Source organism: Hippocampus bargibanti, linkage group LG08 (assembly GCF_051943395.1).
Source record: "Hippocampus bargibanti isolate YZ-2025 linkage group LG08, ASM5194339v1, whole genome shotgun sequence".
Lineage (NCBI taxonomy): Eukaryota > Metazoa > Chordata > Actinopteri > Syngnathiformes > Syngnathidae > Hippocampus > Hippocampus bargibanti.
In genome coordinates this window covers 1,585,296-1,611,629 of record NC_142741.1, presented here as the reverse complement: position 1 = coordinate 1,611,629, position 26,334 = coordinate 1,585,296, and the positions used below count along the sequence as shown (strand labels likewise).

Here is a 26,334-nt window from a genome sequence, read left to right as displayed (position 1 = left end):
ATATAGCTAGCTAGATAAAACATCTAGCAAGTTAGCTAGCTAGATTGATAAGTAATAGCTAATTAGTGAGCTAGCTAGTAGATAAATAAAACAGCTAACTAGTTAGCCAGCAAGATAGCTGATAAGTACTGGCTAATTAGGAATCTAGCTAGCTAGTGAGAGAAAACAGCTAGCTAGTTAGCTAAGCACTAGCTAATTAGGGAGCTAACTAGTAGACAATTAAAACTGCTAGTTAGTTAGTGAGCTAGATAACTAGTTATGCACTGGCTAATTAGGAAGCTAGTTACAGATCTGGATAAAACAGCGAGCTACCGAGATAGCTTTGTAAGTAGTGGTTAATTAGGGAGCTAGCTGGTCGATAAATAAAACAGCTAGCCAGTTAGTGACCTAGATAGCTGGATAAGTACAGTACTAGTGAATTAGGAAGCTAGCCAGCTAGCGAGATAAAACAGCTATCTAGATGGATAAATACTGGCTAATTAGGGAGCTAGCTAGCTAGTAGATAAATAAAGTAGCAGATTCTTTTGACAATTCCCTCAGTTTGTGCGCCATCTCCCTCATTGAAGCCTAATGCGTGCGCGGAGACAAGTTCTGATGTGTGATAGCGGCGTTAGCGGTGTCGCCGCCGTCATAACGCCACGGCGTAAAATGTCAGCACTGCCCCATGAACCCTCGGTGGCTTTTACATTTCGTAAATGGAACATATTCGACACAGCCGTACGCACGTGACGTTTTACGGACGAATTGAACGCGTCACGTTTTCGACACCGTGCGCGGCCGTTGCATAAGTTTGACTCGGTCAATCGAGATGGCGGCGTTACACCAGATGGCACTGTTGTTCCCAATTGAAATGAATGGAAGCACCGGTAATCTGTACCACCCTCCCCCCAAAAACAGCTCCAAAATTAAGAAAAATAGCCAGTCTATAGTCTTGCCGTACATATTTCCTGTATGTTTTTCCACTATGATATAAAATATGAAGAAACACCTCAAGAGACAGAACTCGTTGAAAAGTCAACAAGCTTTGAAAATCAGCGGGTGGCACATTTGCAAGGTCGCTGCACTTGTTTACTCGGCGTACGTGTTCGTTCGTCTTTTCAGATTGTTTCCCCCCTCAGCGCCGCCGAGCCAAAGCGGCGGCCGGCGCGTACCACAGAAGTTGTGACGTTTTAACAAAGCCACCTACAAGAGATGGAGTGGCGGATTCCTTCAGGGTCAGTGTGGTGGTGGGAGGGGTTGGGGGGGGGGTGTTACAATGCACAAGAGCTTTTTACAACACTTGGTCAAATGCTTTGGACACACACACATAAATACACAGTCTTGCACACTAACACACATTCCTCCACACAAACATACACACTTATTCACATCGAGTACGATGGGTCATTGTCCCTGCCTTGGTAGATCACGTTTTTTTGCCCTTTGTACAATCGTTCAAAAAATCTAATCTAATCTAAAACAATACAATATATAATATAATATAATATAATATAATATAATATAATATAATATAATCAACATATTTTTATTTTTTCCTACATCTGAGGATATTACAAAAATCTTACCTGTATGTACTATGCTATAATTAAAAAAAATATTATATATATATATATAGACAGACAAAATGAATTAAATATAAAAAATATAAATTGTATATATAAAACATATAAATATATATACAGTAAAGTCTCGTTATATCGATATCGGTTATATCGATAGTCCCGCTTATTACGATACTATTTCTATGAGCGCAAGGAGAAAATTTACATGCCGCAGGATCGGATATATCGATAGTCCGGTTATATCGATATAATGAGACTTTACTGTATATACTAGTGCAGCGTGTTCTACCGGAAACAAATTCCTTGTGTGTCCTACATACGATTCTGATATATAAAACATATAAAAATATATATATGTATATATATATATATATATACATACATACATATATACATATACATCACTAAATGGGTTTTATTTTATATGTTTATATTTATATGAAAATGCTATGTAAAAATATTTTTAACAACAAATTGAAGTATAAATATATATATATATATATATATATATATATATATATATATATATATATATATATATATATATATATATGAGAGTAAAAGCCACATTATGCTTGAAACATGAAAAAACGCGTGTTTGCAGGTCAAAACTGTTATGTTTGTACCGATGAAAAAGTCCGCCAAATAGCATCGAGTGATAATAAAAAACAGAGAAGGACGCCACTTTCACGAAACGCCTCGGTGCATTTTCAAGGCCGTGCACTCCAACAACACGGAAAAGATCAAAAAGCTGAGAGTGTTGCAAGAAAAGGGGAAGTGGACAAAAAAAAATACAATGAAAATAGGAGTAAAGAAAGAAAAGTCCTCCTCCTTGTACGATGACAGCGAACGCGCGAGAGAGAGATAGATTCATCTCCAGCAGGATCCAAGGTCAGCCGAGCTCGTCATCCTGGAAGCACTCGAGAAATATGGAGTGAAGAGAGAGCTCGACGTCTCCCCGCCGCCGCCCCAAAAAAGCGGCAGGAGCGAGCGTCTGACTGAAGAGAATCAGTGACCTTCAAACAAGCTCTCTATCCATATAGAGTAGGCCAAGACATGCACAATCCATCAAAAATGCACATGAACTTTCCTTCTTCAAATAGTTCCCGCTTGAATCGCAGTCAATGGATCCGCCATGAATATTGCATGGAGCGCATTGCGGGGCATCCGATTGGATTCGCGCCGGAGAAGAAAACGCGGCTGACGCATTAGAAGAGACGATTGCGTCGCGTTGGATTTGATTTGAATGCGGAATCCAAATGCAAGTAAAAAAAAATAAAAATAATCCAAAAAGCATCTTGTGGCTTGAAGCTCTACGGGGAAGCCTTAAAGGACAACCGACACCATTTTTTGGTTTCCTAACTGACATCAGAAAAACACTTTGTCGCATCTAAAATACCCAAAAGACGCAGGCTGATATTTTTTAGTCAAATGCAAAACACCAATAAAAATGACTTAAAGTGTCCCAAAACTACTTCAAAATGACCCTGGAAATTGCGAGTTTCGGAAGGTCCCGCCCCCTTATTCGTGACGTCACGCCAGGATGTCTTTCCTTGCTCTAGAATCAAAACAATGGCTTCAGATTCGGAGAAGATGCTTACAGACAGAGAGAGAGTGAGGCCGTTCTCCAAAAACAAAATGGCAGCCAAATTTTTTGGGGTCCTCTATTCCCCGCCCCCAGTCTTCGGTTAAAGCCACGTGATTGGTCAACAACCCAGCAGTGAGGGGAGGTGGTTTACATGGACAGAAAAAACATGACATTTGGACTCGTTTCTCAACTTTGATAGGCAGAGTGTAGACTGCAAGGTTAAAATTCCCATCAATCAGGCTCCACAAACAACCCGCACAAGCCATCTGTACACGTGATGCAAAAAGCTATCAACCCAGCTAAACAGAACACAATTGATGAGGAACTAGGTAAAATGATGGCAGAGAAAGCACCTACAAGGGATCATTCCTTAAGATGATGAAAGAAGAAGGCTACGTTCCTCATCAAGTGTTTAATGCTGATAAAACCGACCACTCCATTCCATTTATGGGGACCTGGGAACGGATTATTCTCACTTTAATGGTTTCCTATAGGAAATTAATTTTTGGAATCCACACTGTTCGCCTTACACACTCTGTCTGGGAAGCAATTAAGTTCGTAAGCCAAGGTATCGCTGTATGCGGCGTGATCTTCAGCCATTCTCGATGCTTGACTGTCAGGTGAGCCTGAAAAGCCTACCAAAACCTCCCGACGTCCATGAATCAAAGCTGGGCGCCGCTTCACTCTTCATCTTCATTTATCCCTATGAAAGAAGAAAAGTGAAGTGTGTCAGGCTGCGTTGTGATGGCGGCTCAGAGGGGAGGAGGCAAGGGGGGTGTTTGACGGAGGGAAAGTAAGAAAAATGCCAAAGGTGCGATCGGCGAGATGAGGAGGAAGCGCAGCTGCCAGAAGCCGCGCCGGAAAAAATGATCGCAAGGTACACAACAGACGATTGTGGGGTGTTCAGTCGTCGTTATTTTTCCATTTTTTTTTTTCCGGTGACAGTGTCGCATTCGCTCCGAGGGAGCCTCCCGTACATGTTTAGGGCAGTGGCGGACCGTCAAAGCCCGCAAGGCCTTCTCTGCTGGCCTAAAAATATCAGAATCACGGACTGATATGAATTATATTTTGTCCATGAATTCTGATGTGACATTTTATGAAAATAAAATGTTTATAAAAGATGCGTCAGCGCAGAGCGCCGATGCCTATGTGGAACTGGTCGCGGCTTGGAATTGAAGCGGATTTATGTGGGACAGGCGATGTGAGACAATCTCTTTTCGTCAATGCTACAGCTTCTTGTTTGCTTTTGACATTTAGCTTGTAGTAGACGTGCACATTCCACCATGACGTCCCTGATCCACTGCTGAAAAGGATGCTTTGATCCTATTCTCTTTCATCTAGAACTGCTTCATGTCACAAAGAGGGTACAGCAAGTGCTGAAGAATGAATGACTCTCTGTGTCTTTGTGTTGTCATATTATTTGTTATTTTCTTTTTTTCAAGATGGCGCAACAAGAGTGACTGCCTTTCCAGCAGCTCCTGTATTTTGTTTTTCTACTTCTTTCTTTCCTTTCCTTCCTTTCATAACTTTGCTTCTGTATTATTGCCGGGTAGAATGAACGTTGGCGCGAATGGCTGCCGCTGCTCACCCACACAAAAAAAGTTCTTATCCCGTGACTGTGAAGTGTCCTTGAGAGTTTTGAAAGGCGCATAGAAATTAATTGTATTATTATTATTATTATTATTATTTTGAGTGACAGTGACAATAACCCTGGCACTAGAGTGAACACATTTTTGTACAGAACAAAGAAGACTTTCAAAATAATAATATGTAATAATACATTTCATTTGTAAGCGCCTTTCAAAACTCTCAAGGTTACTTTACAGTCAGGATCAGTTTTTCTGTGGGTGAGCAGTGGCGGCCACATGCGCCAGCCCGGAAGAAACTCAAATAGAAAACTACTCACACAGTGTATATATATATATATATATATATATATATATATATATATATATATATACACATACAGTACATATAAATATATTATAAATAAATAGAAAAAAAATAATAAATACATATAATAAATAATGAATATAATAATGAATAAACGACGATAAGTGACTCATTTGCTTCAAACCGAGTTTAGTACTCAGGTTTTTCGGACTGTGAGGCAGAGAGGCCAACCAAGCTACGGTGACGGAAAATATGATTTGAAAAATATTCCCTGGCGAGGGGAGGGGGGGGGGGTTATGGTGGTGGTGGTGGTGGAGCCAAGTGGGGGACACGAGGACCATTTTGTCCAGCGGCCGAGCAAAAGGTCTTTGACTCTTTAACTGAATTCCTAACGGACAAATTCAATTGGCGTCCGTCGTCCGAGAGCTTCCTTGCAATATGTGTATTTTATATTCAATTTACCCCGGGAAATACATGCAGATACATATTGTTTACCTGGTTACGGACCCAAGCCCTGAAAAGAAATAAATAAATACATGGAAATAAAAATCAATATTTACAGCCGTGCTTTGTCATCCTTAAGTGCATGGCCAAAATGGGAAGATTTGCCTTTAATCAAATCGGGTAAAAACGTAGCCATTGTTAATTTTAGGCTGTGAAGCTTTTTGCAACGTTTCACAACGTCTTCTTTTGCTCGTTGATGACTGGCGCTCCAACGCCGCACAATTTATAGATATAAATATTGCATTTGGAAAAGGTCACTGTGGAAACAAGTGATGATAAATCACCCATGAAAACTTTGGTTCGTTTTAAAGGACAACCGACGTCTCCGGACAAGATGTGTCCATCATTTGTCAAATGGCTGCAAATGACTTCTACTGAGCGTATTTGACAAAGATTCCACCGCATATAGCTAGCTATATTTTACCTTTTAAGACTTGCGCTGAATATTCCGGAAGTCTTGTTTTTGAGTCGGTGACGAGTCCGTACGTGACGTCACTGAAGGAACGCCCCTGACCAAAAAAAAAGGACACATTGTAGCAGTTCTTCCATCACGTCAATGTATTATGCTGTACTTGTTTGGTCTGAAAACTTTGTGTAGCACCAAAAAGAGGCAGAAGAGGGCAACAAAGCTCCGTGTAAGGAATTAATCAGCCTGTGGAAACGGGCTGATTAATTCCTTACATGGAGCTTTGTCGCCATTTTCTGCCCCTTTTTTGGTGCTACATTTCCCCCCATTATTGCCTCAAAATGGCACGGAATCAATTCTTTAATCGATTGCAAACATGTATGCTTTCCTCTTCAGAACTATTTGAATCATTCATTCATTCATTCATAACTGGATGAGTAACAAGAAAGCATCTTCTCCGAATCTGAAGCCATTGTTTTGATTCTAGAGCAAGGCGAAGACGTCCTTGCGTGACGTCACGAACAAGGGGGCGGGACCTTCTGAAACTGGTCACTTCCGGGTTCATTTTTTTTTGCAGATTTTGGACACTTGAAGTCATTTTTATCTGTGTTTTGCATTTGACTTAAAAATATCATACTACATGTTTTTAGATGCTATCAAATGTTTTTCTGATGTCAGTTAGGACACCAAAAAAATGACGTCGGTTGTCCTTTAAGAGCCGCCGCCGACGTCATCGGAATGGTTTTAGCGGCGGTACAAGGCGATGGTATCTGGGGGGGTGCCGATCAACTTTTGACATGCGTTACTTTGTAAAAAAAAAAAAAAAAAAAGGCTGGCGAGCGTTTTGAAAAGAAAACAGCGGTGCGTTGTTGCCTCGCTGTCACTGTCAAGTCTCACACGGCGAGGCAAGCTGAGAGGTTCGCGCCGCGTTGCTGCCAACTCGCCGCCGCCGCCGCCTTTTAAACTAGCCTTTCCTTGAGAGACAATTTAACACCCAGTGCCACTCACAGCCTGGATGGCCTGTCGGGGGAAGTGGGTGGGGGGATCTGGGGGTTAGCTTGGGCTATGGGGGTGCTGCAGAAGTGGAACCAGGATTTCTCACAGGAGACTGGAAAATAAATACTTCAATACTTAAATAAATATTGGAGCGATTTCTCATAAGACTATAAAACATACAAACAAAAAACTAATAAACTAACTAACAAACTAATAAACAAACAAACTAATAAACTAACTAACGAACTAACTAACTACGTAAGTAACTCACAAAGTAACAAACAAACAAACTAACTAACAAACAAAGTAACGAACAAATTAACAAACAAACAAACAAATTAACTAACTAACAAACTAATAAACAAACAAACTAATAAACTAACTAAGCAAGTAACTAACAAACTAATAAACAAACAAACTAATAAACTAACTAACTAAGCAAGTAACTAACAAACTAATAAACAAACAAACTAATAAACTAACTAAGCAAGGAACTAACAAAGTAACAAACAAACTAACTAACAAACAAACCAGCTAACCAACTAAACGACGAACAGACTAACAAACCAACCAAATGAATAAATAAATGAATAAATGAATCGTTCCAAACAAGAAGATTGGAAGTCTAATAAATAAGTCAATAAATAGATAAATAGATAAAAAGATAACTAAATAAATAAAAATATATTTGAGGGATTTCTCACAAGAGACAGTAAAATAAATAAATAAATTAGTAAACAAACAAACAAACAAATAAACAAACAGATAAATAAATAAATAAAAAGATAAATAAATAAATAAATTAAAAAAAAAATAAAACAAAAATGTTAGTGTGAAGGCCAACCTCATTCGTCGCTAACCAAAGACTACCAAGCTTCTTATAGTTTGGAGGAATAACAAAAAATGAAAAGCAAATTTTGTTCATGAAATAAAATAAAAATGAACCCGCCCCCACCTCACCCCCCCCCAAAAAAAAAAAAAACAAAAAACAATTGCCCACTGTCCTTCTTCCTCATGCTTCACGATGATAGCCTGTTTTTTCGAAGAGCAATTTTAAAAAGGGGGGGGGGAGAAATGATGGGTCTACAGGCATCCCCAACAACCCCCCCCCCCCCCCCCCCCGCCGCCTTATGTTGCTGTAAAGTGGAACGAAAGGCATCTGGACAGCAGATTCATCAGCATTACTTGAATGGAGGAATCAGCTCATACGGCATTACGTCGGCTGACAGCAAAGATGAATCTAAGGCAAGCGCCCGCATCCGAGGTCCTCATAGAGCTTCAGAGCTCCCCCCCCCCCCAACCCCCCAGTGAGGAAACTGAAAGATGGGATGGAAGTCGCTCGGATAACACATCACGCCTGGTGGACAGTTGGCGCGCCGTCCCGCCGCAAAATGTTGTGTTGGCTGCCAAAGTGGCGTTGACGGCGCTGACAAACCTCGGCGGCGTCGGGCCACTCGCTCACACTTTGGCGGCTAATCTGTCAGCGGGCTCAAACGTTCTGACACCGACGGTTTCGCAGTCCCGTGAAGAAAAAAAAAAAAAAAAATGGTGGTCACGGGCACAAAAAGGGGGATTGGGGAAATCGGGGGGGGAGGCAGAGTTAAGCCCGTGACGACCAAGAGGAAAATGGATTTTCATCCATTAACAGCCTTTGCAACAAATTGCCTTTTATATTTCCAAAGGAGAAAATAACAACAAAAAATTCAAACGGTCAAATGAAAAAAGAACATTTTAAAAATGTGTATTTTTTTTTCAAATGGGATGCAATTCGATAGAAAGAAATAATGAGGCAAAGAAAATATACATACAAAAGAAAGCTTTGACTTTTTTTTAATCCAGGTATTATTTTTAATACTTGCGATATTTAAAAAAAAAATCATATTTCACAGTGAATTATCATTTTCACACAAATGGACAGGTAACAAATTGTATTTTTACCCATCAAGGCAAAACAAAATGAGCTTTTCAATGGCTTTTTTTTATCCTACATAGGGCTAAATGTGTGAGATAAAAATATACAGTAAAGTCTCGTTATATCGATATTCAAGGGAGTCTGAAAAAATATCGATATAACCGGGATTATCGATATATCCGACCCTGTTTGCATGTAATTTTCTCCGTGCGTGCACAGAAATAGTATCGATATAACCGGGACTATCGATATATCCGATATCGATATAACGAGACTTTACTGTATTATGATTTCTAAAATACAGTAAAGTCTTGTTATATCGATATGCAAGGGAGTCCGAAAAAATATCGATATAACCGGGACTATCGATATATCCGACCCTGTTCGCATGTAATTTTCTCCGTGCGTGCATAGAAATAGTATCGATATAACCGGGACTATCGATATATCCGATATCAATATAACGAGACTTTACTGTATATATTATTACATCTAAAAAAATAAAAATAAAAATAAAAAAAAATAAAAAAAATATATATATATATGTATATAAAATCTTACATAGGGCTAAATATATGGTATACAAATATATATTATATCTAAAATATATATTATGATATCTAAAATATCTATCTATCTATCTATCTATCTATCTATCTATCTATCTATCTATCTATCTATCTATCTATCTATCTATCTATCTATCTATCTATCTATCTATCTATCTATCTATCTATCTATATATCTCACATAGGGCTAAATAGGTTAGATAAAAATAATGATATGAAATGAAAAATATAATATATATATATATATATATAATATAATCTTACATAGGGCTAAATATATGGTATAAAAATATATATTATATCTAAAATATATATTATGATATCTAAAATATCTATCTATCTATCTATCTATCTATCTATCTATCTATCTATCTATCTATCTATCTATCTATCTATCTATCTATCTATCTATCTATCTATCTATCTATCTATCTATCTATCTATCTATCTATCTATCTATCTATCTATATATATATATCTCACATAGGGCTAAATAGGTTAGATAAAAATAATGATATGAAATGAAAAATATAATATATATATATATATATATAATATAATCTTACATAGGGCTAAATATAGGGTATAAAAATATATATTATGATATCTAAAATATATATTATTATATCTAAAAATATCTATCTATCTATCTATATATATATAGAAAAATATCTATCTATCTATCTATCTATATATATATATATATACACACACACACACACCAATATTAAATGCATCTATAAATACATCTAGCAATCGTTTACATCGTATTTAAAAAGCATCTATGCTCCCCTAAATGACATTATTCGCTAACGGGCTCTCCTGATTGGCTGGGCGGGTACTCCAAAGGGGTTAAGGAGGAGATGGAGAAAGAAAAGAAAGTGGGTGGTGATGATGGGAATAAAAAAAAAAAAAAAATTAGAAAAAAACGTGAACCAGAAAAGCATCCCTCTTTAAAAGGAGAGCCTTATAATTTGCCATAATGGCACAGCAATAGCTCTCCGAGAGAAAATTACAGGCAAAAGCTGATCTGACATATCCTTAACTGGCAGAAACACATCCATTGTAGACAGAAGTCTTGTTTACTTGGTAAAATGGCATCAATTAGGAGCAGATGGCAAAATTAGCATATTCTCTTAATGGACTGGCCTTTCTTGCGCCGCGTTCTCCCACTGATTGCATGGAAGGGACATGTTAAGGGAGACTGGGGAAAAGGTCAGGTGTCTGCACCATTCAGCCGCTCATATTTTTCACCAAACACTGCCGCATTCTCCATGCCTATTGTCATGTTATATGCGCCGCCCGCCAACGCCGACGCCGCGAGGAAGGAAATCTTATTTAAATTCTCCGCCCGGGAAAAGGATCGTTCACAGTGACAAGTCTTGTGTGTGTGTGTGTGTGTGGGGGGGGGGGGATATTCCCACACTGCCGGCCGACGCCTGACAGTACGTTGCGATACGATTCTTTTTTTTAATCGGAAATTTCAATGTTTATTTGGCTTGCCGATGTAGAAATGTGGTTGCGGGCTAACTCGTTTAACACAGTTAGCTTGAATTGAAATATAAAATTAATTAAATTAATTTTATTTAAAATCGCACTTTCTATCTAGCTCTCTCTCGTTTATATTAATAATTATTTAATTATTATTATTTTTTTTTAAATTTGATTAATTAATTAATTATGCGTTTTTAAAATTAATTAATAATTTATTTATTGCATTCTATTTGTGATTATATTTTATTTATTATAGTACCTATGCTTGTCTGTGACTGGAACGTGTCCATGAGAGCTTTGAAAGGCGCTTAAAATGCAATGTATTATTATTATTATTGTTATTATTATTATTCTTAACTATCTATCTATCTATCATTATTATTATTATTATTATTATTATTATTATTATTATTATTATTATTATTATTATTAACTATTGCACAGTTGCAGGCGGTGGCTAGCTATCTATTAGCTATCTACTAGCTGGCAAGCTAGATTTCTATCTATTAGAGTTACTTCCGGGTTCAGTGAAAGCTGGCCGCGTGTAGCTGCCGCTGCTCACCCACAGAAAAAAAACTGATCCTGTGACTGTAAAGTGACCTTGAGAGTTTTGAAAGGCGCTTAGAAATGAAATGTATTATTATTATTATTATTATTAGTAGTAGTATTATTATTAGCTAACTAGCTATTAGCTATATAGCTATCTCGGTGGCTAGCTAACTAGCTAGCTAGCTATTAGCTATCTACTAGCTGGCAAGCTAGATTTCTATCTATTACAGTTACTTCCGGGTTGAGTGAAAGCTGGCCGCGTGTAGCTGCCGCTGCTCACCCACAGAAAAAAACTGATCCTGTGACTGTAAAGTGACCTTGAGAGTTTTGAAAGGCGCTTAGAAATGAAATAAAATATATGCTCTATAAAGCACGTACATGTACAACAATATGGCATATTTTACTACACAAATGGTCGTATGTACCGTTGTTCGTAACTCAAATGTTTGTAAGTAGGGGAGCATCTGTATTTCCATAAGCTATCCGTTTTCCATTGAAGATAAAAGCGCAACAACACAAGTTCAAGTGGACGTGTAAGGGCTAAAAGTGGGGGTGCGGGAGGGAGGGAGGTTGCCTAATTGATCAACATCGGCCATTGCAAGTATAAATGAAGAACAGGATGTTCAATACTCCTTATAAATTGCTCAAGTGATCAATCGGAATGATTAGCCTGTTCATTTTCATTCCGGATGGACGGCGTCACGCCGACAGCAAATGAGTTGAAAAGATGCTATTTCATCATCATCATCTCCTCCCGTGGCTTCAGACTACAAAACCCTCCCCCACATCCCATAATACCCTCCCCGCCAACCCCCCAAATTGACTGGTCTTGCACAGTTGCAGGCGAACAAGAAAAAAAAAAAAAAAGCAATGGCTAGTGTCAAGACGCAGTTTACAAATATGACATCTCCTCCGGCGTGGCTGAAAATATGAAATATTGATTGACGCGCAGTAAAAGGTCTTATAAAAATGATCACATACACATGAGGGATTAATGGGCGGCCGATCAATAGAAATTTCATTCTTGACACCGGACTGTCACCCTTATGGTGAAATGCTAAAATAAAGAAATCAATATTATCTATGAAATGTCAAATTTATTATAATTATGTGGATGAAAGTGGCTCCTGCGGGGGGGGGGGTTGGATAGGTTAGCACTCTGGAGCATTCCTCATGTCTGCCCTCGCCCACCGCTTCTAAATTGTCAGAGCAATATCAGTGTAAAAGCTCCTCGGCCCGTACGGAATATTTAACTGACAGTGCGAAAGGGGGGGTGACCGGGGTTCTTAGGCTCTCGCTAGCGTAGTTAACAGCTGTTAGCTTGCGTGGCTTTTCCGTCCCAGAGTCTCGTCATCGTTCTGGTGTGACGTGACACCCCCCCCCCTCCACCACCACCACCACCACCTCCTGCGCCCGCTATTGATCTGCAGCTGGAGCGTGTCTTGTTGATCGGTTCTTTCAAATGGAGATAATGATTTAATAGATGGGGGATTTTTTTTTAAGGAGGGCGGGGGTAGTCATGACATTGATCTGCCTTATTTTGGGCAAAAGAAGGTTTCCTCAAATTTGTTTGAGCGGGAAAATTAATTTTTTCTTTATTACTCTTAAAGTGATCATTTTTGATCGTGGGTCATATTACATATGGCGCACACAACAAATTTTTCAACTTAAAAGTCAAGAATAATGACTGTTATTGTGGTTTACATACGATAATGTGAAATTTTGGTTGGGACTTCAGGCAGCATCATGGAATTTCACAAGTTTGAATTGCTTTCGCGGGCCGAATAAAATGAAGTGACGGGCCAGATTTGGCCCCCGGGCCTTGACTTGGACACCTGTCATTTTGATAATTTTGCGATTAAGTAAAAATCGCTGTCGTGGCAGAATAGAAAAATGAATGGATGTCGCAAAATGTTGCAGATTAGCCCACAAAAAAAGTCCAATCCGCAATTCATGAATATGAATTAGCCTATAATTTACATTTACGAAAATATTTTATGTATGTATGTATGTATGTATGTATGTATGTATGTATGTATGTATGTATGTATGTATGTATGTATGTATGTATGTATGTATGTGTGTATGTGTGTATGTGTGTATGCGTGTATGCATGTATGTATGTATGTATGTATGTATGTAAGTATGTATGTACGGACATACAATGTATGTATGATAAAAAAACAGAAGTCCTTTCATATTTCATAAAAGTAAATAATTCATCTTTCCCACACTTTTTTTGTTGTCTTAAAGGTCTTGGAGATTTTGATTGAGCAGTTTGATCGGCGCTCATGAATCTGTCCACATTCATGGCTCACGTGCACCGAAGCATGACAGCCAATCATTTTTGACATCCGAGCGCCAATAGTATATAAAAAAAAAAAAAATAAATAAAAGGAAAAATGTATTATCGGACTTCTCCAAATCCATCCGGATGTTTTATTCGTGATGGCGCTTCAGCTCAGAGCAATTTGTGTTCATTCCCTTGTTTTCCATGTCTAATTAATATCCTTTGAATGCTCGATGGCGGAGGGGGGGGGGGGATCAATTTTACTTAATCAATTCTGGGTTGTACGGCTAGCCTTCTAAAGGTCACTCAAATATGGAACGGGAAATAATCAGAGTCACATCAGCCAAAACACAAAAAAACACAAAACTAAAATGGAGGACGGAGAGAGTTGTGGTCATTTTAATGTATTATTGTCATTATTATTGGCTATCTATTGGCTAGCTAGCTGGATTTCTGTCTGTTTCAGTTACTTCCGGGTTGGGTTAGCGCTGGCGCGTGTGGCTGCCGCTGCTCACCCACTGCAAAACTGTGACTGGAGGGTGTCCTTGAGAGTTTTGAAGGGCGCTTATAAGTGAAATGCATTATTATTATTATTATTATTATTATTATTATTATTATTATTATTATTATTATTATTATTATTATTACATCTATTATATATTTTTGTATGATAACGCCCCCCTTGTGTCCAAGGCGTGCATACATAATTGCCAAAAGGTGAGAAAATGGTTAGAAACACATTGGTGACATTTGGACACGTTTCAACTTTATTGATAGTGTAGACTGCAAGGTTAAAATACCCCATCAATGAGGCTCTACAAATAACCTGCACAGGCACATATGTGCGCTTTCTGCCCATATATTTTTGGCTATTTGCTGGCTAGCTATTAGCTATTTAGCTGGCTAGCGATTAGCCGCCCGGCTGGCTGTTGGCTGGCTAGCTGTTGGCTATTTGGTGGTTGAGCTGGCTGGCTAGCTATCTATCTATTAGCGGTCTAGCTGGCTGGCTAGCTATCTATTAGATATATATTAGCTAGCCAGCTAGCTTTCTATCTGAACTTATCCTGTGACTGTAAAGTGACCTTGAGAGTTTTGAAAGGCGCTTCGAAATCATATGTATTATTATGTATTATTATTTCAATGCGGTTGGTCAAAAATTTGTTTCGGCGTCTCCGACCTGAACGTACGACGGAAGTTCGCCGTGCGTCGGGCAGCTGTCTAATCCTTTTTAACAACCGAGCGAGCTATTAAACCAAACGGCGGCGGCGCAGCTGCAAACGGCTAATAAAGCCGACACAATATCATCCCTATTAAACAGTAATCTGGGCAGGCTTACGAAATTGCGTCAGGTGGGGGGGGGGGGGTTGAGGGGAACCATAACAAAATGTAATCAAGCAAAACATGGTGGAGGGGGTGGGGGGTGTTCCCAGAAGCGAAGAAGGCCAAACAATTTCCACAGCGGCTTACATAAAAGTTCTCCGTCACTTCAGGTGAGCGCCTTATCGCTAGCGAGCATACGCCCGCCGCACCTTGTCAATCCGGGACATTTATCAGCAACGGATATTACGGGCTGAAAGGAGGGAAACAGGAGAAAATAACAAAATGGAGTGCGTGTGTGTGTGTGTGTGTGTGTGTTATTTTTTTTAAGTGGCTCAATCTAATTCATAAGATCACAATTTGAGAGATAGAAGATGGATTTATTTATTTATTTATTTTTCGGGGTCCACTTTCAGCGGCTTATGTGCACATAAAAGGCGAGCGAAGGGAGCCAAAGCTGATGGAGTCTTTGAGCGCCAAGAGAGAGGAGACAAACCTCTTGAAGTTTTTTTTTTTTTTTTTTTTTTTGAATTGGGGCGGGGGGGGCGATAAACCAAGTAGAAGCTATAAAAAAAAAATAAAAAGAAGGTGTTCCAAGTTATCGAGAGTGAAATGATTACCCCCTCTGAGGGGCCCATTACTGTTAGCTCTTCGGGTCAAACGCAAGAAGGGATAAAAGGGACAAGTAAGGCCTCCTATCCAGCCAACAATCATCCATTAGCGCTTAGAATGAGGGGGGGGGGGCTCTTCGAAAGACAACCCCCCTCCCCACGTCCCCTATACAGACCGCCACCCCCGACGTATGTCATCGCAAGCTGCTTTTGGATAAGACAAACAGTTCATTGCAGGATGTATAAAGTCTTCACATGAGGTATGAACGATTTTGAAAATAAATAATAATAATAATATTAATAATAATATTAATAATAATCCATTTCATTTATAAGCGCAGTCACACGCCGAACCCGGAAGTCAATAGACAGAAAGCTAGCTAGCCAGCTAGTAGATAGCTTATAGATAGCCAACAACCCGGAATAACTCAGAGAGAAAAACTAGCTAGCTAGCGAGCTAATAGCTCGTTAATACATAGATAGCTAGCTAGATAGCAAACCACCTACAGAGCAAGCCACCTAGATAGCTATATAGCCAATAATAATAATAATAATAATAATAATAATAATAATAATACGTTTCATTTATAACGCCTTTCAAAACTCTCAAGGTCACTTTACAGTCACAGGATACGTTTTTTTTTCCTGTGGGTGAGCAGCGGCAGCCACACGCGCCAACTTAGAAATTAAATGTATTATTATTATTATTATTATGACAGTGATACCTCGGTTTACGAACCCCTTGGCTTACGAACGTTACATTTATGACATTTTTACCTTGGCATACAAACTATTTTTCGGGATACACACGGAGCTGCCACAATGAGTGACAAGAAAATGGTGGCCGACTGTTTCCTCCATTCCATCAAGCCATCAACGACTATCACAAAGGTAAATAAAACCACTTTATTATACAGTACATTTTATTTCTTTAATTATAATACCATAGCACATTTATTATACATAAACAAGGTATATTTTGTGTCGTTTTAAGGCTTAGAAAATTAGAAAATTATGTTTTATGGGGACCTGGGAACGGATTATTCTCATTTCAATGGTTTCCTATAGGAAATACATTTTTGGGATACACACTTTTTGCCTTACACACTCTGTCTGGGAACCAATTAAGTTCGTAAGCCAAGGTATCACTGTATTATTATTGATTTAATGTTTACATTGGTGGGAGACTTCAACAGGGAGTGGCAATAAACAGGTGAAAGGCTCGCCGTTCGTATCGACAAAACAAAATCCTACACACACGCAAAAATAATAAGAATGTGCGTGTGTTTATTCCTTGTGCATCTCTATCGAATAAAACAAAGCACCGGAATCGCACGCCAGCCCGATCCAGTCGACGTCGTATTTTCTCTCTTTCTCTCTCTCCATTTAATGTCTCACTCTGTATGCATTGCGTTACGGCCGAGAAAAAAAAATGGCCGCCTGACCAGGCGCATCTCTGTTTATAACGGCGCAACCCTTTAGGATTAAGGTCAGCGCTTTTCGCCACCTACCTACAACGCCAAAGAACAAACCCCCCTCCCATGCCCCCTCCCCTCAATTGTTGGTGGCGGTATTTCGGATAAACAGAGTGTGTAACCATGGCTTTATCCCACGCCTCCGTGCACGGGTCAGCGTCAAGGTCCGAACAATGTAAGGGCGATGATGCCTTGCTTGCTGGGAATTGTGCAATTCCGCTCAGCAATTCATTTGGTGATATGGAGAGCAAGGGGTCTTAGTGGAGGGGGGGGGGGGGGGGGGAAATGTTCGAAAGTACATTTTCAAATGGCAGATGAAGCTACTGTGGAGGAAAGACAGTGATGCTCCCAATACAAAAGTGTTGTTTTAGATGAGTACAGTGATACCTTAGCTTACAGCTATCTATCTATTAACGAGCTATTAGCTAGCTAGCTAGCCTTTTCTCTCTGAGTTATTGTTGGATATCTATTAGCTATCTACCAGCTGGCTAGCTAGCTTCCCGTCTATTGACTTCCGGGTTGAGTGAACGCCAGCGCGTATGGCTGCCGCTGCTCACCCACAGAAAAACTTCATCCTGTGAATGTAAAGTGACCATGAGAGTTTTGAAAGGCGATTAAAATATGAAATGGATTATTATTATTATTATTAGAAACTTAATTGGTTCCCAGAACGTGTGTGTATGGTGAAAAGTTAGTCTGCCAAACATTTATTTCCCATAAGAAACCATTAAAATGAGAATAATCCGTTCCCAGGCCCCCATAAAACATAATTTTCTACAAAACTACACAAAATACGCAAGGGCCTTTTTGATTGGGACCACACCTTGGTGTTTGAAATGGGTCCAAGCGGGAGATAAAAAAAAAAAATGTGACAGGAAGGCCCCCCCCCCCCCATCATTCGTCATCATTCAGATGAGACGTGGAGCGCACAAACAGATGAGCGGCGGCCATTGCTGTTTTCAATGATCTCAAGCATCTCGTCTTGTCCTTTTCGCACGCTCGCAATGAATTATGTATCGCCGGTGATTTATGGCGCGCCATGCTCAACCTTCTCCCTCTCCCTCAACGGCGGAGACCACATGGATTTTTTTTTCTTAGAGGGGGGGGGATGCCAACTGGGAAAACCAAAATTGCTCAATTTAAGGAAGTAATTAAAACTGTCCACAATCAATATTTATCTCTGGAAGGATCCTTGAAGTGGTGTGGGGAGGGCAGGAGAGGAGGGGGGGGGGGGTTTAAGGGGGATTTTAACCCCGCCCCCGCCCCCTTTTCCTCAATTCCGCGCCATGTGTTGCTCGACATCCAGCACAGGCTTTTTTTCATCTGGAGGAGTCTTTGCGTCACATTAGCGATACTGCTAACAACACACTCGAGGGGACCCGCGTTTAATTCAATGTAAAGTGATACCTCGGTTTACGAAGCCCTTGGTTTACGAACATTTCAGTTTACGAACGTTAAATTTATGAAAATTTTACCTTGGCATACGAACTACTTTTCGGGATACACACGGAGCTGCCACAATGAATGATGTGTCGTTTGTGAACGAGCCCGTTCTAACAAGAAAATGCCAGCCGACTCTTTTTGTCCTCTATTCCCCGCCCCCAGTCTTCAATTAAAGCCACGTGATTGGTCAAGAACGCAGCAGTATGGGGGTGGGGTTTAAACATTAAAGATACACACAGACAGATGACAGAGAGAGAGTGAGAAAATGGATTTCAACTTGGATAAGTTCAAAGGCAGAGTGTAGACTGCAAGGTTAAAATATCCCATCAATCAGGCTCCACGATTAACCCGCACAAGCCATCCGTACATTTGATGCAAAAAGCTATCAACCCAGCTAAACGGAACACAATCGATGAGGAACAAGGTAAAATTAGAAAGAAAGAAGAAGGCTACGTTCGTCATCAAGTGTTTAATGCTGATGAAACCGGCCACTCCATTCCAGCAAGCCGTCAACGACCATCACAAAGGTCAATAAAACCACTTTATTATACTGTACAGTTTATTTCTGTCATTATAATACCATTGCACATTTTTATACATAAAATAAGGTGTATTTTGTGTTGTTTTTATGTTTAGAAAAGTAGAAAATGATGTTTTTTGAGGACCTGGGAACGCATTATTCTCATTTTAATGGTTTCCGATGGGAAATTAATTCTTGGGATACACACTTTTCGCCTTACACGCTCTTTCTGGGAACCAATTAAGTTCGTAAGCCAAGGTATCACTGTATCTGGCAAAAATCCCCGCGCGCAATAAATACAATACACACTCCCGCATATCCTCCCGCGTTCTGTTGTTGCAGCAGGCCAGCAGGAGGCAGCCAGCGGGTCAATACAGCAAAGGTCACGCCCCATCCCGGCAATCCAACGCCCGTAAGCGAATGCGGCGCACGTCTAGCCATCATTACGACGCAGGCGTTGGCGTTTCCTCCCAATGACATGGCGGGGGTCCCACCGGCCTTTTTGCGCCCACGCTGCGTCAAGACCGCCACCCGTCTAGTCGCGTGTGTTTGTCAGATTTTTCTAATTGGGCGCGATTTACGTGCCGATTGTTTTTCCTGGACGCTGGTGATGGTGTTTGAATTTGGGGTTCATTCGGGTTGACTGTGATGATTGTTGTTTAGTCGTATGGGAAATCGCTAACACGCTAGCGTAATGTCGCTAATTAGCTGCATCGGAACTGCAATTCGAAAGTACGCTTTTGTTCGTTTGCGATGAACTGAAGAGGTTAACTGTTGTAGTACTAAAACTGACCTGTGAGAGGCAGTAGAGTGCCACAAGGCATGCAAACAATTACGTAAAAAAACACACACAGAAGAACTAGACAAACCAAGTTTTTTTTTGCTGGCAATAATTGCATTCAAGCTCAGATAACTCCAAACCCATACAAATTAGGAATTAACTCGGGAGGGTGCGTTTCAAGGTTCGGTCGGACCTCTGGCAATGTTGGCCCCTCCGAGGCGGCATAATTTGCCTTTTGTCCATGTTAGCGCTTTGTTCCAGCTTCAGCTGTTGTTAAAGCGCTATATACATCAATATGTATGTATTGTATTTAGTACAGCCGCCCCCATTTCAAGCTCATATAACTCCAGACCCATATAATTTAGGAATTAACTAGTGAAGGAGGGGCTTTTCAAGCTTCGGTCAGACTTCTGGCCATGTTTTCCCCCTTCCACTTCAGCTGTTGTTGTAGTGCTGTATAAATCAATACGTATAGGTATATTATGTTGTATTTTGTACATCTACCCCCATTTCAAGCTCAGATAACTCCAGACTCATATAATTTAGGATTTAACTGTTTTTTACTGTCTTAGCTTTCTAACGCTGCATTGAATGTTGTTTACGTCGCCCTGAAACTCAATATTCTCTGGGTTTTGGAATTTGAGTGACAATGACAAAAACCCTGGCACTGGAGTTTACACTTTTTTTTGGGGGGGGCACATTGGCAGTGAATGAGTTTATTTCCACGTGTTGACTTCCACACATGTATTTTCCACAAGGGCTACAAAACAATGGAGCAATTCCCTCCTGCAAACTACAAATCATCCCCCAAACTCTATTATCTGTAATTTATTACTCACACCCCAGCTAGCTAGCAGCTTTTTTTTTTTTTTTTTGTCGCCTCCCTCACTCACTCATTCTCGCCCGTCGAGGTTATCACCCAACACTTAACAAATGACACGCTTGTGTTTGTATGAACGTATTGATCAGCGAACGCCCCCCGTTCGGGACCATATCTTTCTTTATTTAGGATGGCAGCTACGCCGGTAGCCATTTTTTTGGTCTTCTTTTTGCCTCACTGCTTGGCCTAACTGCACCACTTTATTGCACAAATTCAACTGTCACCTCCCGCGCTGGCGGAATAACTCAGAGACGACAAATAATAAGAGGTAAAAAGTAGGATAAAATAATCTTGTCACGGAGGGGAAGGGGGGGATTCTTAGGGGGTCGCCAATCAATATACTAATGCCGTAATTTAGACTCCGGTAGAAGGAAAGCGGCTCTCATCTGGTATTTCTTGGCTGACTGAGCAACTTTGACCTTCAGTGGGACTGAAAGCGGGATTATGAGCATGTTGGACTGAAAGAAATCACCAACAAGAGTTGAGAGAGGCGACGGCTGACATTTCATGTTCACCAAAACCTGAACTGATTAATTCTCGGTCAGCGACAGCTCTTGAGCTTCCGTTTCCTCCGTGACAGCAAATCCTCGACAATGGCGTGACAGAGTGGGAAATAAAAGATGGCCGCTTATTCTCTTTTACTTGTCATCTCTCGCTCTCGTTTGTTTGTTTTTGTTTTTTTTTCCCGATCAACCGTAGAATCAGTTAGGAGCAGAACCGGAGCTGAAGGCCTCCTAAAGCCATTTTTTGGGTCTCGCAATGGAGGAAATTGACATTTCACAGCGGCAAAGTGACGAAAGGAAGAGGAAAGGAAAGGAAGAAGTAGAAAAATATAATACAAGAGTTGCTGTAAAGGCAGCCACTCTCGCGCCGCCATCTTGAAGTAAAAAAATACAACAACAAAAACTAAAATAAATAATGTGACACAACACGAGACACAGACAGTCATGCAATCCTCAGAACCCTCTGGAACGCTCTTTGTACTGTATCCATTAGCTATATAGCTAGCTAGCTATTAGCTATCTATTGGCTAGATATTAGCTATCTATTGGCAAGGTATTAGCTATCTATTCACTGGGTATGAGCTATCAACTTGCTAGCTATTATCAATCTATTCGCTAGCTATTAGCGAACTATTTGCTAGCTAATAGCTATCTATTAGCTATATGGCTATCGAGCTGGCTAGTTTTCTAGATAGCTATCTATTCGCTATGTGTAAGCTATTTGACTGGCTAGCTATCTATATTATCAGCTATCTGGCGGGCTAACTATATAGCTAGCTATTAAATAGCTAGCTAGGTCGCTTTCTATCTATTTGAGTTCCTTACGGGTTGAGTGTAGCTTCCACATGTAGCTTCCACGTGTAGCTTCCACGTGTAGCTTCCACTGCTCACCCAGAGGAAAAAAACTTATCCTGACTGTAAAGTGACCTTGAGAGTTTTGAAAGGCGCTTAGAAATGAACTGGATTATTATTATTATCTATTTGCTAGCTATTAGCTATCTATTCGCTAGATAGCTAGGTTGCTATCTATTTGAGTTAGTTACGGGTTGAGTGAACGCAGCATGTGTGGCTTCCGCTGCGCACCCACAGGAAAAAACTTATCCGGCTTGGTGAATTTATAAGATGGAAAAAAAAAATAAGAATAAAATAAAATAAAATAAAATAACTTTGGACAGGCATCTTGTTTTCCTGTTCCTGTTTGTCATTGCTTCCAATTCCTTTCCTTCTGTTGTTATTTTTAATTTGAGAACTCTTTGGGAATAAGGCAATCGATACAAATGGCATTATGCCCGGCCGGGCAGGTTCATCAATCACACCTCACTCGTAATATTGCTTTTCATACCACCGCCACACAACGGCATGAATCTTCGCTTACTTCACTTGTTTATTTATTTCTTTTATCAGAGTTTAGCAAAAAAAAAAAAAAAAAATCATAAAACACACGATGATTTAAATACCTTCAACAAAGTTTGAGTTTTCAAAGCTCATAGGTCACAGGTGTCCAAGTCAAGGCCCACGGGCCAAATCTGGCCTCGTCACCTCATTTTATTCGGCCCGCGAAAACAAATTGCTAAGAACTAGCTAGCTTATAAGAGACCGTTCGGATTTCTTATGACTCCATGTGGTTTACCGTCAAGGGGTTTTGAAGCCTTGTTATTTATTGGTTAACTTTTTAGCATGCTAGTTATATTTCAAGCTAATGAACGTTTAGTTTAGTCACCACACTACACTGCCATCTTGGAACATAATATATTGGATTGGATTTGGATTTGCCTTTATTAGTTTCGCAGTGTATGTATGTATTTATTATTTATTTGTGTGAGTATTTGTGTTTTATTCTGTTTTTATTTATTTATTTATTTACTTGTGTGTTTATTTGTTTATGTATGTATGTATGTATGTATGTATGTATGTATGTATGTATGTATGTATGTATGTATGTGACCGTGCGTGCGTGTATGTATGTATGTATGTATGTATGTATGTATGTGAGCGTGTGTGTGAGCATGCATGTATGCATGTATGTATGTATGTATGTATGTATGTATGTATGTATGTATGTATGTGAGCGTGCGTGCGTGTGTGCGTGTATGTATGTATATATGTATGTATGTATGTATTTATGTATTTATTTGTGTACAGTAAAGTCTCGTTATATCGATATTCTCGGGAGTCGGAAAAAATATCGATATAACCGGACTATCGATATATGGGCATGTAAATTTTCTCCTTGCGTTCATAGAAATAGTATCGTAATAAGCAGTAATATCGATATAACGAGACTTTACTGTATTTACGTATTTATTTTATGGGGGTTAAAAAAATCAGTTGGATTAAATATCATAAAAATGACAAATTCATATTACCATTTGAAATGTCCGTCCAAAAGCATTTTTTTTCCCCATCTTATTAAATACATTAAAAAAACTGTCATGAAATAAATCTCGTTCACTCATCACCTTGCGTATTGATACCAAGTTTTTGTTAAATTTTTCACCCAGCAGAGCATCGACCAAAATGGTGCCAAATAATGGATCAATTTCTTGGCAGACACCCATCCAATAGCGCAAACCAGCAGCCCGCATACCCAAACGGGCTTCTCCTCCTAAACCCGAACGTGACGGCGTGCCTTTCTACTAAATAGTAGCCAGCGAATGGCGGGCGCATGAGGTCCGAGCGAGCGCCTCCCGGTCACGATTGGCATCACAGTGACAGGAGCCAACCGGGCTAATCTGACACATCTTGATCACGGCACAGCGCTGAGCCGTCTGCCACGCCGGCGGATTAAAAACAGCCACGCGGGGGTTAACAAGGGTTAGATATGAAATTTCTCACAAGTGACACATGACAGGACCGACAATTAAGTGTCATCGCTTTGACCCTGGGGCAACATTTTGTTTTTGTCCTCCTCTTTACTGCATTCGTCATTCCTCCAGTGGCAATTTGCGAGAGGGGGAAAGCCAGATTATATACAGTACATATTGATATAAATATATATTTACAGTGATACCTCGGTTTACGAACTTTTCGGTTTACGAACGTTAAATTTATGAAAAATTTACCTTGGCATATGAACTATTTTTCGGGATACACACAATACCATTTTATGATACATAAAGTAAGGTATATTTTGTGTAGTTTTAAAGGACAACCGACGCCTACGGACAAGTTGTATCCATAATTTGTAAAATCACTTCAAATGACTTCTACTGAGCGTATTTTACAAAGATTCCACCGCATATAGCGATATTTTACGTTTTAAGACTGAATATTCCGGAAGTCTTTTTTTTTGAGTTGGTGACGAGTCCGTATGTGACGTCACTGAAGGAACGCCCCTGAGCGACAAAAGCGACACACAATGCATTTTGGGTACTTTGTTTGGTCTGAAAACTTCGTGTCGATCCCGAAATTAGAAGGAAAAAACATAAATAAGGCGATGGTGAATCGTTGTGTGTTGCACCAAGACTACTATTTGACTATTTACGAGTTGAGACAAATTCCCAGCAGACAAGTCAGCCCATTTCCAACGGCGCTTGGGCGCCATCTTGTGCTACATTGGAGTCCAGATGCCTCAAAATGAGACGGAAGGACTTCTTTAATCGGTTGCAAACATGTATGCTTTCCTCTTCAGAACTATTTGAATCCTATTCATAACTGTATGAGTAACAAGAAAGCATCTTCTCCCAATCTGAAGCCATTGTTTTGATTCTAGAGCAAGGCGAAGATGTCCTGGCGTGATGTCACGAACAAGGGGGCGGGACCTTCTGAAACTCGCCATCTCCGAGGTCATTTTGAAGTAGTTTCGGGACTCGTTTTTATTGGTGTTTTAGATTTGACTCAAAATATCAGCCTGCGTATTTTGGGTATTTTAGATGCCATAAAACGTTTTTCTGATGTGAGTTAGGAAACAAAAAAAATGGTGCCTGTTGTCCTTTAAGGGGAGGGAAAAAAGGCATTGCCCAGCCCGGCCGGCCTCATTTCTCCGAGACAGCTGGTGACGCTTTGGTCTGATTCACGGTAATCCATTTTTTATTATGAAGGAGATACAGGCATTTTTTTAATGCAACTGGGAATGCATCAATATCGGTGATAGGTAAGGACATATGGTCCAAACTCCAAAGAAATGGGCCTCAATTCAAAAACTCAATGCTGAGAAGGAAGAGAAAAAAAGGAGGATTTTTTTGGGATGGATTGATTGATTGATCGATTGAATCATTTCAGCTGATTTTATTTATTTATTTATTTATTTATTTATTTATTTATTTATTCCTTTTTACTTGAGTCACCTTACCCTAATGTATGATCTTAACTCATTAACTACCAGAAAAAAATGGTTAATTCCTAAATTATATGGGTGTGGAGTTATCTGAGCTTGAAATGGGGGCAGATGTACAAAATACAATATAATATATACATATTGATTTAGATAGCACTTTAACAACAGCTGAAGTGGAAGGGAAAAAACATGGCCAGAGGTCTGACCGAAGCTTGAAATGCTCCCCTCCCCGAGTTAATTCCCAAGTTATAGGGGTTGGGAGTTATCTGAGCTTGAAATGGGGCGGCTGTCCAAAATACAATGCAATATTGGTTTACATCGCACTTTGACAACAGCTGAATCTACAACAAAGTGCTAACATGGAAAAAAAGAAAATGCCGCCTCTTTGGAATATTATTGCCAAAGGTCTGACCAGCGCTTTATCGGCACCAAAGCATGGGAAAACAAAACACAAACAAATTCGGGAACGGCGCTCTACGTCACACTTTTCAATTCGCAAATATATTCGCTAATGTCAGCGAATGAGTTCAAAGTATGAGATGTCGTCATTTTTTTGGACAGCTAGCTACTCCCCAAATTTTTTGGGACAACTTTGACAATGCAGCTCGGGAATCACACCCACAACCTCTGTAGCGACACGTATCCTGAAAATACCAGTGCCAAGCTCAAACATTAATGATAATTTCAAGTGTGATAACAGTGAACATATTCTATGAGCTAATTATTCCCCAGTGGGAGCTAATTGCCTTAACACCCCACTTCTAA

The 26,334-nt window shown here is 39.8% G+C and overlaps 1 long non-coding RNA gene across 1 annotated transcript in view; it reads right to left on the bottom strand.

Moving 5' to 3' along the window:
• Positions 1-5,971: 5,971 nt before the first annotated feature.
• LOC148894248 (uncharacterized) overlaps positions 5,972-26,334 on the bottom strand; it is a 96,660-nt gene continuing 76,297 nt past the window's right edge. Inside the window, exon 4 of the long non-coding RNA XR_016115906.1 lies at positions 5,972-6,056. This is a non-coding gene — a long non-coding RNA (uncharacterized LOC148894248). The remainder of the gene's footprint in view (positions 6,057-26,334) is intronic.